Source organism: Canis aureus, chromosome 21 (genome assembly GCF_053574225.1).
Source record: "Canis aureus isolate CA01 chromosome 21, VMU_Caureus_v.1.0, whole genome shotgun sequence".
In the NCBI taxonomy this organism is placed as follows: domain Eukaryota; kingdom Metazoa; phylum Chordata; class Mammalia; order Carnivora; family Canidae; genus Canis; species Canis aureus.
Window position 1 is genome coordinate 47,347,348 of NC_135631.1, and position 15,432 is coordinate 47,362,779.

Sequence of the window (15,432 nt, forward strand, 5' to 3'; positions counted from 1 at the left end):
TAGGAATCCCTTTCTTGAAGTACATATTTAACTTCATCTTCTATTCCTTGGTAACATCAATGTCTAGGGTTAATATAAGATTATTAAAACATTTTAGCTTTATCATTTCAACCAGTGGATGATGGTATTTTTATTTTATTTATTTTTATTTTACTTTTCAGTCTTTTGTCATCTTGATTACCAAAGATAATAAATAACCATATCTAAACTTGAACTTTAAAAATTTAAATTTATAAATTCTAAAGTTTATAAATACACAAATGTAATTAAAGCAGAGCCAAGCAATGTTAAATGACTGGTAGAGCTATCAGCACTTGAAAAGAAAAGGAATAAAAGTGGAATCATTGGATTGAAGCATTTATGATTTTATGTAATATATTTTTTCAGCAAGACTTACACAAAAAGAAAAGGATAAAGACCAAAATATATATATAGAAGGACTATTTTAGCTATAAATAGAAATTATTTAAAATGTAAAAACTGGGGTGCCTGGATGGCTCAGTCAGTTAAGCATCTGCCTTGGGCTCAGGTCATGATCTCAGGACCTTGACATCAAGCCCTGCATGCAGCTCAGTGGGAAGCCTGCTTCTTCCTCTCTCTGCCTGCCACTTCCCCTACTTGTGTTCTCTCTCTGTCAAAGAAATAAATAAAATATTTAAGTAAATAAATAAATAAGTGTAAAAATCATGCAATATGAATTATATTGGACATGAATTTGAAAAATATCAAAATTTTAAGCATACACACATTATATATATTATATATATTATATTCAGTATATACTAATTTTAGTATACATATATTTTCTCCCCTGGACAGATTTGGAAGCCCCTACAGCAGAAAACAAGCCTACTAATACCAGGTCACTTCTGGCCCCAAGGAGTCCACCTTTTGATCATACTTCCTCCACCTCAGAATGAATAAAAACAACTACCTCCCAAATGTTGAAAATTAAACAGAAAGAACAGACATGTTCTTTAGTTCAAAAACTAAGGATATTGAAAAGATGAGCATCTTTCCTTATGCTAACTCAAACACTGATAACTGCAGTGTATAAATCTCCAATAAATTTCAGACTCAAAGGTATTTCCTTCCTTGACACCTCCATTTTAGTGATTCATTGCCATTCTGAAAGTAACATCCTCCAAATTGAACTCTTGATCTCTACCCTGCAAACCTATTCCTCTGCCAGTCTCCAAAATCTTTTCAATGAGGCACTTTAACCCATTTGTGGTAGGCCAAATAATGGCCTCCCAAAGGTGTCCACATCCTTATCCCTAGAACCTGTGAATACCTCACCAGACGTGGCAGAAAGGAGATTGGGGATATTTCCTGGGCATATGAGAAAAGACCATATGAAGTAGAAGAGGGTAATGATACATGGAGAACAGAGGAGGAAATAGATAGGGTTAAATGAAGGGTGAAGAACAAGAGACAGAGACAGGCAAGAAAAACAAGGAGAAGGAAGTGATTGAACATCTGAACTAGACTTCTTAGCTATATAACCTGATGCATTCTTATTTTGTTATGAAAGTTTGAAATGGACTTCTAAAAAACTCTAAAAACAGTCAGGCACGAAATTAGTGCTTGGATATGAGGAGTGTAGAGTCATAGACTGATTGGAAATATTAACGTGAGTGACAATTATACCATATTCAGGTAAGAACTATTATTCTTTTGTATATTATGGTCCAATGTCAGAAAAATGGTCATCTATTTCATCTTAGGACTCAGTTGGATATTTAAATAATGTGGTTTGTTGGCTACTTCTCTGGCTTTCAGAAAGAAAAAGATATGTTTTGGTCTAATTTTGCTCATCTGAAAGCAAAAATGAGACTTTAAGTTCCTTGAATGGATCCTTTCTGCCATGATTTGCCATCTATGAACAGCTATACAATTTCTAAATAAAATAATAAAAAGCCTACTATGTTCTAAAAATAAAGCTCAGCATGACTGAGGGAAACAAAAAAGAACAGAGATAAGTTTTAGATTTGTATCAGTTAGCTTTTTGTTTTGTTCTGTTTCCCCCCCCCCCCCCCCGGCTTTAAGATATAATTGACATATAGCCATTGTGTAAGTTTAAGATATGCAACATGTTGATTTGATAAATACATATATAGCAAAGTGATTACCACAATAGAGTTAACACATCTATCACCTTGTGTAATTACAATTTTTTTTAATGTACCTGTTGGCCATCTGTATGTCTTCTTTGAGAAAATGTCTATTCAAGTCTTTTGCTAATTTTTTTAATCAAGTGGTTTATATTTTTACAGTTAAGCTGTAGAAGTTCTTTATATATTCTAGGTATCAATCCTTTATCAGAATGCCATTTGCAAATAACATGGGTTACTTTCTCACTCTATTGACAGTGTCCTTTGGTACACAAGTTTTTAATTTTGATGAAGTCCAGTTTATCTTTTTTTTTTTTTTTGGTGTCATACCTAAGAAATTATTGCCAACTTTCACATTGTGAACCTTTCCCCCTGTGTTTTCTTTGAACAGTTTTATGTTTTTAGCCCTTACGTTGAAGTTTCTGTGTAATCTGTTTTTAATGTGATCAACAAGTAGGGTATAACTTCTGGAAAGGTTTAAAAATTAATGAGACATAGTGGACCGGATTGATGAAAATGAACATTTTTGGAAGACTTCTTTGGAATGCTTGCTACTCAACTCTCTTCATTTTCAAGCCTTTTAATGATTTAGTTTCGCTTTCAGAAGATTCTCAGGTCATGTCCATACTAAATCCTTTCAGCCAACCCATCTAAGCATTACTCTATGAAATGCTGTTGTTATTTTGTGTAGGAGACAAGAAATTGATTAAATTCTCACTACCAATAACCTCTGCAGGCTTGAAGGAAAAATATGTTTGCTGAGAGAATGCACTTTAAGAAATGCCTTCTGGATGAGAGAGCTGGAGTTACATGGAGCCTGGCAATCTGAATGAAAAAAAAAATTTAGTCCATCAGCAGGATCAAGTTTCTCGGCTCCTGTGGGAGCAAAAAGCCGATTGACCAGTACATGAGGCCAAGGCAGTGAACTTTTTGATTGGTTAGCACCTTGAGAGTATCTATAGATTATGCCTTTTATGAAATACAGATATTAAAGAAACGGCTTAATGTAACTATCTAGATCTCTGTGTCATTTATGCTTATCTGAATCTATGTGTCATTTATGCTTCACTGGTTATATTTCTCTACATTTTTAAATTTATTTCAATGCTTTCTTCAAAACTCATATTCCATAAATGGGAAAAATCCTCTCCTATATTGCTCACGAATGATAACCCATAGGTATCAACTACATTAGAAACACTGGGGAAGCTTATTTCAGAGTGTAGAGCCTGGTTCCTGCCCTGGAATTATAGCATAGAATTTTGGTAAATAGTGTTCAAGAATTTAAGGTAATTCTGACATCGTGTTCAATTTGAGAACCAGACTCAAATTGCCAGACTATCTATCACTCACCTGATCTGGTTAAAAATAAATCACATTGCCTGTAGGATATTAGCAGGGGGTCTAGATCTGAATTTCTCCACACATCTCCCAAAAACATGCAAGTTAAAAAAAGTATATAAATAAAATCATCCATAATCCACACTTAATAGTATACTGTGAAACCGAGATTACTACAGATTTTAATTTGTGCATAAGAGGGAAAGAAGCACCCCAAACTAGAAGAACTGGCTCCAGAGCCAACACTAGCATTGGGAGTTAAGTGGATGCTACACAGGCAAAAGGGGAAGGGCAGTGACAGCTAGTGTTGGTGGCTGTGTTCCTGTGGCATCTGTAACAAATTACCACAATCTAGGTGGCTCAAAGCAACATAAATTTGTTCTCTCACAATTTTGGAGCTAGAAGTCTACAATTTTGTTTCTGGAACCTCCAAGGGAGAATCTGTTCCATGTCACTCTCTTGACTCTTCTGGTGTTTGCAGCAATCTTTAGCATTCCATGGCTTGTAGCTTCATCATTCCAACCTCTGGCTCCACCGTCACATGGTTGGTCTTTATCTCCATGTGTTTTCACGACCTGCTTCTTTCTGTGTGTATCTATGTCTCCCTTCTCCAGATCTCCCTCTCCTTATAAGGATAGCAGTCCACTGCACTTAGGGCACACTCTAATCCAGCATGATCCCATCTTAACTTGATTACATCTGCAAAGATCCTATTTCTAAGTATGACCCCAGTGACAGGATATAGATGGATGTGAATTTGGAGGAGACACTCTTCAACCAGATACAGTTTACATGGATACAGAACACCCAGAAAGGGGGCATCCACCCAGAGTGAGGAAATACTGAGACTAGGTGTGAGACTAATACTAAGTCTGAGATCTGGTAAGTGAAACTACTGGCAATTGAAGAATTTAATGAAGGAAGATGGTTTAAGAACTGGAGGTGGCAGACATAGCCACCTTAGGAAAGCCCCACTCCCAGAAGAGATGGACAATTTGGGAGAGGAAGTAGCCTTTGGAGATTTAGTAGTAAAAAGGTGAAAAGTAAGGGCATTACAGAAAGAAAAGTGAGCCACCAAGTCAGCACAGTAACCCCTCTTGTACCTCCAAAATTCCACCTATTGAAGAAACTACACTTTCACACTATCATCCCAGGAGGGGCCTCTTGAATTCAGGAAACTAACAAGCCATTCCTGCCTGCAAAGGATCTATTATTGCTGATGTAGGAAATATGGACATTTCAAAACAAATAGAAAATGACAGGCAACACAAGAACACAGTTACTGTAAGAAGTAAACCTAAAAGGAAATACAACATTTCAGCTCATGAGGAATTATTTTTTACCCCAAAATAAAATCACAAAGCATAAAGACACCTTAATATCCCAACCTAAATTAAGCATCTGTAAATGGGCATTTGTAGATATGAAGAAATCCTTGAAACAGAAATTCAAAAACTCAGAACAAAAAGGAACAAAAATCAGGAGCATGGGAAATGCAAAGAAACTCAGCTCAGGAAAGAAATTTAAGAAAAAAGATAATATCAAGCAAAAAAAATGAAATTTCAAGGCAACTCGGAGAGAATAGATTTGACGAAAAATATAATAAGGGGCATCAGAGGAAGGGACAGAACCATGGGAATGAAAACACAATCTTAAAAAGTAAATAAAAAAAATAAAAAAAATAAAAAGTAAATAAAAGAATCAGAGACACATGACAAATACAGAAGACCTATAAAGAAGAGTTAGCATTACATGGTTGAAGTCCCTGGAGGAGAAAAACTAAACAGTGTGTGAAAATTAAAGAGAAGGACTCCTGGGTGGCTCAGTGGTTAAGCGTCTGCCTTCGGCTCAGGGCGTGATTCTGGGGTTCTGGGATCGAGTCCCACATCGGGCTCCCTGCATGGAGCCTGCTTCTTCCTCTGCCTGTGTCTCTGCGTCTCTCTCTCTTTGTGTCTCTCATGAATAAATACACAAAATCTTAAAAAAAAAAAAAGAATTAAAGAGAAAATAATAATTCCAGGAAATGTTCCCAAGATAAAGGCCCGAATCCATGGGTTGGAACGGCCTACCATATATCTGAGAAATTACGGACTAGTCAACTGTGAGACATATACCAGTAAAACTATTATACCATAAAAGTAAATTTAGAAGTCCTCTGGGCCTTAAGGCAACTTGCAACTTAAAAAAAAATGTATTTTATATCAAACTTCTCAATAATAAACAAGATCATAGTGGTGAACATTTTCAAGAAATTCAAGAATGTGATCCAAGGATTATGCCCAGCCACGCTATCCTCCACCAGCATTGAACATGCACAACTCAGGCCCTCCTGTACTCTGAGCCCTTCCTGAGGGCTGCCCAAAGAGATAAGTATCATCTAAATCAGAGTGTCCTGGAGAGACTTTGGTAGAAGGACAAGCAGTGAGCCTTGGATAGATTTAGTTGTACTTCTAAGTCTAAAATTAATGTAGAGACAAGGAAAGAAAAATAGCGTAATTTTTATTACTCTGACAAAGTATAACAACACATCTAAAAAACTGGAAGGAGAGAAAGAGGAGAGAATAGGAGAGAATAGAATAAGCACATGGATTGCTGCCCCAGAAATAGATGGGAATCAAATTTTAAAATTGTCATATAATTTAGAATTGACTAACCAAGTCACAAAATATTACCAGACAGAAAGCTAGCCCTTCAAGCATTAATGGTTTCATAGAGACTCAAGATGGCTTTCTTTTTCCATCATGAAGGTGCTGTTGCCAGGAGCCATGGGCTTACCTGGCTGTTCCTTTGCTCTTATGATAGGATGGGCTTGAGTTTAGGGTAGAAAACTGGAAGTAAAGATCTATCCTCAGGAGAAATATCTGTGCTAAGTAGGAGTGTGGGGCAGGGGTGGGGGTGGGGGTCTGTGAGGATCCGTGTATGTATAGACTTGTGAGAGCGGGGACTGCTTTCTGATTCATGATCACTAGCTTTCCTGGCTCCCGTAACGCCTCCTGAACACACTTAGGATTAAACACCGTCTCCGCTCAGAAGTGCAGTGTCTGCATCCTGACTTAGCCTACCTACTGTTGCGTGATGCACTGCATTCCCAGACAGAAATCGACCTCACCATAAGGGGTGGTGCTTAATCTAGCTTGTACCTCCCTGGGCTCTTAATTCCTCATTCTAATTGTTAGGGTCCATGAAGAACAGGTGTAATAATACTAGTGTAATACAGCCAACACTTATTAAGCGATCATTCTATGTCAGGCGTTATGCTCGTAAAGCAGCGCCTAAATGTAGTGAACATGTAGCTCTTATTATTTTTATATGTGTTGCCTCATCTAATGCTCGCAAAAGACTCTATGAAGTAGGCGTTATTGCTTTTCCCATTTCACAGCTGAAAAAACTGAAACTGAGGTGAAGCCTGTATTACACTGCCCAATGTCACATGGCTGGTAGGTCGCCGAGAGAACTGGAATCCAGATTTGATTCATATCACAGCCCAGTCACTTCACCACCGTGTTATTTCTGGACGGGATCTCTGACTGCAAAGTGTGTAGACATGAGGGGAGTGTGTTGACAATGCCTGCGACGTACTGCAGTTTACAGCTGTAATCTAAGATAAAAGTCTGACATCATCCTCACCAAAACTAAAATGGTAAAACAAGAAAAGTTTAATTATTTATCTTATGAGGGAGGGTCAATCCTTATTTTTTAGTTCCTAACTCTAGTAAATATCTAGTGTCATTACTTTGTATTTTCAAAATGTTCAAAAGAAACTTTTTTTAATGAGATACGTACACAAATCAGTAAGAAAAAAACTCACACATGACCAACTAGAAAAATGGGAAAGGCATCACTGCAAAGTCACTTAACACCCAAGTATCAAAGAAAATAAATCAAAGCATTAATGAAATAGCACTTTATTCTATCAAATTGGAATCAGTTCTTAAATAAATACTGCATAATGTTGGACACAGTACGAGGAAAGAAAGCCATCGCTAGAACTAACCTGGAGAGCATTTTGCCCATTTGTATCAAAATCTGCTTTCTTTTGAAACAGCATTTTTTTCTTCCTCTAGAAATTTCTAATACAACATAATTTAGGAAATATTAAAAAGATATTTAGCTGTAGAATATACAGCTACCGGAATTTTCATTGTAATGTCTCATAAGGGAATTGGCTCAGTTAATTGTAGAAGACGCCTACAATTAAATATCAAGTAGCTGTTAAAACAAAGCAGACTATTTGTAGCTTTAGACAGCCACAGTGAATTATTAAATATAGAAGAATTTACAACATAATAGGGACCTTAATGAGTTGTACATTAGATGTGTATTTTTCTGCATACAAGTTATATTTACATTTTTAAAATTAATATGGATCCTACGGTGCCATTTTTGAAGAACATGCAAGGATACGTGATACACCGAAGAAAATCTTTAGAATGGAATACCTTAAAATGCCCCAAGACTAGCTCTGGGTGGTCACTTTTGGTTTTCTTTTCTTTATTCTCATTTCTTTTTCTGAAATGTACATAGACTGCAAGCGCTGCAATAAAATTTTATTAAGTAAAAGAGCACAGCCTCGATCATCTGTTGTGGCAGAAATACAGCCCCAGCCATTTCCAAAATCAACATTTCCTGCTCAGGTCACCTGGGCCGGAGCTCCTCCAAGGCGGGCGGAGGTCTGGAAAGCAGTAGATCACTTGGGAACAGCACTATGGACACTGGTCTGGTTTCCGAGTGTGACTTGTACAGCGTGTGCCTCCACCTGCCTCTTTGACTTACTACCCTGCAGAGTGGCTGCATGTCATCCAGGTTCACTCAGCTCCTGCTCATGGGCTGTGGGCCAGTGCTCTCTTGCTGAGTGTTGGTTTATTTTATGACAGTCAGAGCTGGTCGCTGAGGGGCGTGCTGCTGTCTTCCTTGGACATCACAGGGAGGAAAGTGTGAGAGGGAAATCTATCCTTAAATAGTTCTTTGCTCATGGTTGCCTTGGCTTGGCTTTTCTTCCTGGAGACCTTCATCTGGAATTCTGTTTTCTCATTAGTACCTGCTTCCAGATATTTCATGAGAGATTTCAACGCGGCCACTTCTCTGGTTTTTCTGGCACCTTCCAGACAGGCTGGCTCCAAGGTTAGGAGGTAGTCTGGACTCATCCAGTGGCTTTATCATGATGGTTTTCAGAAGACTAAATTCATTTGTATGAAATTACTACAGAGTGGAGGCTTTTAGAGCCAGCGTGTCTGAGTCTAAAAACAGCAACTTGGTTAGATAGGGGTCCACCCAGGGGCATCTTGCAGGGATGTGCTCACATTACCAGCCAACTCCTTGAGTTGGGGTTCGGCGAGTGAACTCACTTTTCATTTTCCTTGTTACAAGCTGGTGACAAGGGGAAGTGCCTCCAGAGTTGGTAAATCTCAATCCAATCCAGGTGCTCCTGCATAATAAATTGGATGGGGGTGGGATTTGTTCTATTTTCTTTTGTTTGCTTTGAGGTGTTTTTTTCATGTTCAACATGAAAAGTACTTTTCCAAGTCCTTTTGCCCTCAAGGGAAAATTCTGTGAAGGGCCCATTGAGCAGATGAAGCATCTGAAACATGAAGTGATCTTAAGAAATGTGTATCAAGCTGTAGAAAGATGATTAAGACCAAAGATGATGGATGTTAGCTCAAAATATGATAAAGGTGGCAAAATGCCTACCTAGTCTGAGAAAATTAACATTTAATGGAGAAGAGCAAGAATTATAAACTTAAGTTGATGCTTGCTATCTGTAGAAAATAGTTAACATATCATGTGCTGGGTTTAAGAGACATTGAGATGCCTGTCTACAGATACCTACAAGAATATGGACCATTGGTGGGGGGGCACCTGAGTGGCTCAGTTGGTTAAGCATCTGATTTTGGCTCAGGTCATGATCTCAGGGTCCTGATATCTAGACCTGTGTCCAGCTCCTCACTCAGCCAGCGGAGGGCCCAGGGGTTTGCTGGAGTGTGTGTTTGCTTGTCCCTCTGCCTTTCCTCCTGCTCATTCTCAGGAAAAAAAAAAAAAAAAAAAGATAAAATAAATAAATAAATAAATAAATAAATAAATAAATAAATAAATAAATAAATTCTTTAAAAAAAAGAATATGGACCATTTTTATAATGAGATATAAACTTGACAGTTGATCTGTACTTGCAGTGTGGCTGGAGTGCAAACCTAGAGGGTATATAATGACATTTAGAAGTGATGAGAAGTGAGGATGGCTGTGTGCCTAAAACCAACCACGGGTTTTATTGCCCTATCTAAATAAAGCCATTGTTTTGGTGAATTTGGCAAATACAGTCAGCCTTTCCTGCATCTGGCTTCTTATTTCACTCATCTGCTTTGCCACCTATTCATTGGTACTAATATTTATGGTGATCCCATACTTCCTTTCTTGGAGAGCAGAAACCATACTTTATCTATGTCCAAATACCTATAGTTCATGGCACATGATAGATGCCTGCCACACTTACTAATTCGGCATTTATTTTATGATTAGCTTTTACATACAGAAATTATGACAGGCCCTGGGAAAAGTCAAAATGGCTTTACAGAGACATTTGTAGCGTTTTGTTTGTTTGTTTTATTAAACAGACCATGCTGATACTGGATTGTGATTTAAGGAAAGAAGAAGGAGGAGATTCTGATAATAGAATACTAAAAATAAGATTAAGTCTGGGCTTTATTAATATACATTATTCTGCTCCTCCCCTTGCCAACCTCTTCCCTGGGACCATGGCCAGCAGGCATTACTTTCTATTCTTCCTAAACACTTCCCCCAAAGTAGCCACTGGCAACTCTTTTGCCACAGAATATTACTTAGGGGTGGGGAAAGGCCTGGAGACCAGGGAAGATAAACAACAGACCAAACAAAACAATGTAAATGAGCAAACAAACAATACAGCCAACCAAAACCTTTAATGAGGTCTTAGGCTATTTAGACTTTATGACTGCTTTTTTTGAATATAATCTTCTGAGTGCCATTGACACTGAAAGTCAGTGACATTATTTTACACTCTATTTGTGAGCAGCTACGAAAACAGTTGCATAGTGGTAGTTAACACTTTGAGTCCTTTAATTACCAATAAAACATGTTCAATACAAGAAGCTATTAATAATAGAAATTAGTAAACAGTAAATATTAGCTGAACCCATGTTTTTCTGGAAGACAGTAAACAAAAGGAAAGCAAGTTCACCAGAATCAAGCAATTTTGGCCCTAGCACCATCTACTTTGTTCCTCCTTCATTTCCTTCTTTATTCATCTTTCATTTAACAAAGATTCACTGAAGCACAAAAATGTGACAGACACTAGGCCGACATCACAGTGTGAACAAAACAATCAAGTTTCTAGCTTTCTTTGCAGGTTAACTGTGGTAGGGCTGCTGATGAGTAGCACTGTCTGCTGAGCAGTAAAGGACATGACCAAGAATTACCCCGGTAAGCTGAATAGCTGAATCCACTTCTTTTTCTACAATACAAATTTTGGTATAAAGCAATGTCTTTCAATCTGGGGACTGTTGACTTTTACAGCTGGTTAATTTCTCATAGGGGACTGTCCTGCACATGGTAGGATGTTTAGCAGCATCCCTGGCCTCCACTAACTAGATGCCCATGACACCACCCAGTTATGATAACCAAACATGTCTCCAGACATTCCCAAAGGTCAAAAAAATTATGTTTGGTTAAGAACCACCAGTATGAAGGAAATATGAAAAGGTTTCTTGGTGTTGTTTCTCACATCCCTATGTTCCAGGATGGCCACTGGAGGAATTATATTATGACTCATGCAGGAAGGAGGGTGTGGGTGTATGTGTGCATGTACACACAGGTGCCAGCTAATTATATATGCAGATAGATGGAATTGTCGACAACTTAAATTTAAGGTCTATTGGTGTTTTGTCCTAAACACCCTTCCCCAAGGTCTTGCATTTCAAGAAACAATATTGGCTTTTATTTGACATATTTACAGCAGTGGAATTTATTGAGGAATAAAGAATGCATCAGTTAAATTTACTGTGACAGCTTGCTTTCCTTTTCTTTAATACTTAGACCATATACATCATCCTACAAGTGTCTTAATTCAATGTGTACAATAGCTATTTTTTCTATTAGTTTTAGATTGGCCAAATTTATGATACATTAGGCTTATATTTTATATATTATTGGTAAATTCCTGCCCATTTTATGGCACTAGGATCATAATTTTACTAATTCAAATGATTCTGAAGGTTTATGGTTGTTGTATCTTGCTTGTATGACACATTGTTGGTTATATCAATGATTTATTTGCTGCTGAGTCCTTGGTCAGGAACACAACCCCCAATTATCCAACCAATTATAATATTGTTCCGTGGGAAAACCTCAACAGCTGAAACTGTTGAATAACTGCAATCAAACAGAGCAGCTTAATATCTGATAAACTGAAGCTAAACTTTTGTTTTGGTTGACAATCGCCCGCGCTCACAAGGCGACAACTAAGTAACTCCATCCATCATGGGTTTATGTTGTGCAGTTTCCCATGCTAGATGGGGCTACGCTTGCAGTTTTGTTTTTGTTTTTGTTTTTTTTACTGTCAAGATGGCCATTTGATAATAACTGTTCTGAACAATTTCCAAATAAAAAATAATTGCTTTGTTACTACATGATACAGTAATCTGGGTTCTAAAAAACTATGCATTCGGGCAATTAAGCACATCCAAAAAAAGCTGACTTCACCATACCGCAGTGTGGAATTCACTGTTTAGTTTTCCCAGCGGAATACTACTTTGCTTGATTCAGTTAACTCATACTCTCTCAATGTTTAATAATGCTGTTTAGATACTTAACACACCAGTCAGTGAACACAACCCTCATTGGCTCTAGTCTAGCTGACCCCTCTAACTGAGTCTATCTTTAAAGAACACCTGACCAAGGGTGGGGTGGAGGAAATGGAGAAATTACCATCCACTATGAGGCCTCATGCACATTGATTTAATACCACACCCTGGGACAGAAGTGTTAGAGTGGAGAAAGGCATCTCTTAGAAGTGAGAACATCACACCATCCCCCAAATCTCTATTCGCCCACCCAAGGTAAACACAAGTTCTAAATAAAAATAATGTCCTTGCTGTGTAAATGCAACTTCAAGATAATTTCCCTTGTTCTGTATTCTTGCATTGAGAGAGAAATTCTGTGTTTAGAAATAAATTCTGGAGCATCCATGGCAAAAATGTCTTAATAAGCTGTTGCCAAAATAATGTCGGGTGACAATCTCAAAGCTCAGTAGCTTACAAAACAACCATTTGTGTTCTTTTACAGTTATGCATGATGCCTGCAGCTCATCTAGAATGGACTCATCCAGGTGGCTTTGCTCAAGGTTGTGGATTGGATTCAGATCTGCTGTATATGTGTCCATTCTAGAACCCAGGCTGATGGCGCAGCTCTACCTACAGTAGGCTCTTCTTTACGGCAGATTACCAAAGCACAAGAGCCAAGTCAAAACGCACAGACTCATGTAAGGTCACTTCATGTCATGTCCACTAATATTCCATCAGCTATAGAAAATCATATGGCTAAACTGAGCATCAGTGGGTCTGGAAGACAAACTTCCCCCACACAGGAAAGGAGAAGAAATAAATATTTGCTTAATAATAATCCAAACTATTACATAAAATACAGCATTTGAAAAAGAGACTAAAAGAGCTGTTCAGTAGAGATTTTTTTTTTTCAGTATTGTTGTTATTGCTTATGCTTGAGTTTACTTGGGCAACATTGCTTTTCCTACACACCCATTTTTGTCTAAGGATTTTCACTTTCAGTTGTGAATGTCTGGGTGGGGTTCCACCATTCTCCCACAAGTGGAGTACACCACCCAAAGAGCAAATTGCCTCCCCTTTGCAACAGTAATTAATGTATTTCGGACAAGGCTGCTACCTACTGGGGCAAGGACTCTCACTTTGTTTTTTAAAGTCACATGCAAAATAAGGTCTGCTTCTGGACTCTTAAGTTTTGTGAGTCAATTAGTATGTATACTTGATACCTCATATTTAGGAAATCAAGCACATAGGATCTTGACTTACACATAAATCATTACCAGGAGTGTATATAGTAGTTGACCCTAAATTATGAAAATGCTAAGCTAAGGGAGTAGAGTGGAAGGCATTGAGAACTATTTACAGCTTAGAAGTTGGTGAGTCAAGTTTGGTGTAGCCATGTCCCAAACTACTGTATCTTAGACCTTACACCATATGCCTGCAAATGCCACTGCATTAGGGAATTTGGTAGGAGAAATTTACTATATTGGAACACGTGAATCACATTTTTGTGGACCTTTTAAAACAGATAATAAAGGTCCCAGCAGAATTAAACAAGCATAGGTCAAAGCTGGCACATCTGAAATCAGAGGAAGAAAAGTACAATTCTGTTGAAAGTTGCCCTTTTGCATGAAACCTGTAGAATAAGAAAGCTGAGAATTAGGTGATCCGGATATTTGCAGGGTTAGAAAGGCTTATTCTTTACCAATCAAAGGCTAATTAATGCAAACCAAACCAGGAAAGTAGGGACCATATCAGAAGATATTAGAATATGGGGCAAACTTATTTTCATATCATTGCCAAGCATTTCCTGTTATGTTTCCTATAAGACAGAGAGAATGATCACCCACATGTGGCACACATGGCCGCTGCCCAAGAGCCAGATGAGTTTTCTTACCTCAACCATTGTTTCATATTGCTCTGGGGCAGTGCAAAGATGGTCACTAAAGAAGGATTTCAGGGATGTAGAAAGTACCTATCCTATGACTGAGAAACAGAAATTATTTCTGTTGGAGAGAGGTTAGTCAGATGGTGATTGCAAGTAGAAGTGGGAAATCTCTAGCCATGAGCTGGAGAGAGGAGAATGAAATTGGTGGGAAAAAAAGTCTTTACCACATACTCCATCCCCTGAAATCTTTAGTGAGAAAGGGGGGAAAATATGGAAATTCTAATAACCTATTAAAGCAAAAAAGGCTATGCTTATATGAGGAGACCAAATTAGCATGAAGATAATTTACTTGTTTTAGAGACATTTTCACTTATCATGCTCTATAACTATTCTGCAGGGTGAACTGCATAGCACCCACTGAATGAGACCAGAATCCTTGATGGGGATGATTGGAATAAAAAGATGGAGCAAAAATGAAGAAAAGAGAGAATGAACTCCATGATGTCCATCCTGGCTTCAAAAATCTTTGTTTATGCCTGAAATTTCATTCTTCGTAATTCTTTCCTTGGTATTAAACTACTGAAGTAGCTGGAGTCCCTTAGAGTCTAAATTTCACAAAGAGAGGTAATGCTTAAATTCTTCTGCTATTGTTTGATTCCAAGGTTTGTCATTGGCCTGTGGGAAATGATCTGGTGCCTGGGGGAACTCTGAACAACGACAAAAAAAGTCCCCCAAAAAATGGAGCTGTGAGAAAGGTTATCCTAAACACTCTGATTTACTTCATAGGAATGGAGAGCCACCCACTTTAACTGTTGGGGTTTTCCAGAGTTTTGTCTTTCTTCGCTCCTCATTCCTGAATGAGCTCATTGAATCACATACGTTTACCCACCTTTTAGGTATAGATGACTCACACACTTATTTCTGTAACTATGACCTCTCTTCAAGCTCCATACTCATATGCCCACCCAACACCTACCAGACATCTCCACCTACATGCCCCATAGCCACTTCCAACTCAACCCCCCTAACACTCTTATTTCTCTCAAAGTAAGTTTCCTCCTGCATCTTCCATGTTATTTGTTGGTGTGGTTGCCAACTGAGTCACACCAGTCAGAGACACCTGGAAGTTAATTGTGAATCTCTTTCTCCTCCATTTTCCATTAAGTCACTCAGGAAGTCCTACAGTTTTTACCTCACAAATAACCCCATCCTTAGCATTTTTAATTCAATTTTTATGATCTCTTAGCCTTAAGTATTTTAATAACTGATTGACACATTTTATTA

General features: G+C 38.0%; 1 long non-coding RNA gene across 7 annotated transcripts in view; it reads right to left on the bottom strand.

The window, feature by feature from the left end:
• LOC144293040 (uncharacterized) overlaps positions 1 to 15,432 on the bottom strand; it is a 48,611-nt gene that overhangs the window by 4,888 nt on the left and 28,291 nt on the right. The window contains exon 6 of one of the 7 annotated variants that reach the window (XR_013360494.1): positions 7,384 to 9,070. The exons of 5 other annotated variants lie outside the window; for them this stretch is intronic. This is a non-coding gene — a long non-coding RNA (uncharacterized LOC144293040). Of the gene's footprint in view, positions 1 to 7,383; positions 9,071 to 15,432 lie in introns of those variants that run through there. One more of the 7 variants, XR_013360495.1, reaches the window with a different exon arrangement.